Below are 2,483 nucleotides of genomic sequence, written 5' to 3'. Positions count from 1 at the left end.
TCGTCAGTTTTGGATTGCCAGGCACTCTTGCGATCCAACTTAGGTGGTTGAAGTCCTCTTGGACATCCAGTGTGGTGATGCATTTACTAGGCTTACCCATGGTTTCCCCTATGTCGTTCAGAGCCTGTATGGTGTCTATCCTGCCATGTCTCTTCCTTCTCCCAAACATGTTGTCCTCCTGGATTTCAAGCTGGGTTATTTGTATGACCGCTACTCTTTTCAGAGTCTATGCCAGTATAGATTAGAGTTGTATTGGCCTCCAGCTTTTTGTTACTGTGGATGTTGACTTGTTTAATTTGGGTATCAATGTAGTGATACTGAACTTCTATCCTTCTAGGACGCCTTCTTTCTATACCCAGTTTATCGTCCAAAGGAATAGGTTTTCATGCAGCTTTTACAAAGACTTGACAAGCGTAGCGGTAATATGGTCTGGTCCGGATGCCATGCTATTTAGTCATTGCTTGCTGGCTGTATCCAGAGTCGCTATTTGTAGTGGCTCCAGTTGTCCATTTATTGCCTACCATGATTATCTCTGTTCTCCTCCATATAAAGCCATCTGGATTTTATGGACAATATCTCCATATTCTACCTCTACCTCTCCATTTTCTCTCGATAGCGCCGGTATAGGGTGCTTGGTGGTTTTGGGTCGGACTGTTCTAAAGCATTTAGGGTCTGTTTCTTCCTAGAGGGCCTTCTTATTTACCTCTAGCTTAATGTGGGCGATGGCCTTCTGCAGGACCTTTTTCTTTTCCTTTAGCTGGTAGTATTTGAGGTCTTTATATACCATTCTTAGGACCTCCTTTCTTGTCTGCTGTAGGTCCTTGATTTAGAAGACCTTGCCTCTCAGGTTTCTCAGAGGTGTATACTGCCTGGCTATCTGGGCAGCTCTCTCCGCACATTAGCTAGGTGGTCTATGTGGTCATTCATAAGGTTGATTTCAGCTCTAATGACTTCCCAGTCTACTTTGACATGTCTTAGAGACCTTTCCCCTTTGTTGGCTCAAGGGATACTTGTCTTGATCGCTAGTGCCATATGGCTTACTGTTGCCAGAATAATTGCTCACACCTTGATGTCCTGATTCATATTGGTAATGACCAGGTACAGGGTGGTCTCTTTTGAGTTGGTCGCATTGGATGGGTGCCTGATTATATCAGGGTTTCTCACTGCCATGTCTCAGTCTTCTCTCTCTTTAGCCAGTTTGACTCCTGCTATATTCTGACATTCTTGGAATGATGAGAGTTGGTGTACATTGATGTCTTCTATTAGAATCTTGCTTCCTTTATGTGTATATCATTGGTCAGTCTGGTCAAAGTTCCTTGAAATAGGCCTCTGGTAACCAAAGCTAATTTTGGTACCTCTACTTTAGACTGTGATATATTGTGGTTCTATCTATTCTACTTCAAATATATGTACCTATTTATTCTCAAGATAAACGGCACAGCCGTATTTCCTTGCCATTGTGCTTAAATAGTTTGTAAAGCCTTTCAGGTATATCTAGTCTTGGTTCGTAAGTAGGCACTCTGCAATGGCTATTATTTCTGGTTTCCATTTTTGTGAGAGTTTTTGTAACCGGTACGGGTACTCAGTTATTGGTTTGTTTTAAGTATCGTTTGATACTTGGTTTTGTTTTATGTTTTGTTTTAAGTATCACTTTGATACTTGGTTTGTTTTAAGTATCGTTTGATACTTGGTTTTGTTTTATGTTTTGTTTTAAGTATCACTTTGATACTTGGTTTGTTTTAAGTATCGTTTGATACTTGGTTTTGTTTTATGTTTTGTTTTAAGTATCACTTTGATACTTGGTTTGTTTTAAGTATCGTTTGATACTTGGTTTTGTTTTATGTTTTGTTTTAAGTATCGCTTTGATACTTGGTTTGTTTTAAGTATCGTTTGATACTTGGTTTTGTTTTATGTTTTGTTTTAAGTATTGTTTTGATACTTAAGGAGTTTTACCAAAGAGTATCAATTGATACCTTTGATTAGTTTCGTTCATGCTAGACATGAACAGACTTGTGTATTTAAAGACCGCCTGTTTCTATAATAGAAAAGGCAGACTTTGACAGACAGTATTTCAATATACTTGGTTGAACGGTTACTTCTTTGTTCCTCAGTACACCCTCGAAGCCTCCTTTAGTTCTCGGCTCTCGCCTCCTCTCTAGAAGAGCAGGCCACCTGCCAACTATCGTATCTTTACCGATAACGTGATTAGCACCTTGCGAACACATTACAGTTTTAGTAACTTGGTAACAATAATTATGAACCTACCAACATTGTAGTATATGATGTCCATTATTGTTATATTTCTTGAGGCAATGATAAGCCAGCCAGCACCACTGGTACTTTTTCATTCTTGACTGTTTTGAGTGCTGCGGGTGACCTCGTTCTTGTCCTTGTTAGGCAGTGATTATCTCTGGTAAAGTGGGAGATCTGTTTGCAGTTGACGCGTCTTCTTAGTATGTGTGAGTACGTTTTTTCCTTTCTGG

The sequence above is a fragment of the Tuber melanosporum genome, assembly GCF_000151645.1.
Source record: "Tuber melanosporum whole genome shotgun sequence assembly, scaffold_85, strain Mel28".
In the NCBI taxonomy this organism is placed as follows: domain Eukaryota; kingdom Fungi; phylum Ascomycota; class Pezizomycetes; order Pezizales; family Tuberaceae; genus Tuber; species Tuber melanosporum.
The sequence above is the reverse complement of the archived record's forward strand: the minus strand, read 5'-3'. Positions refer to the sequence as shown.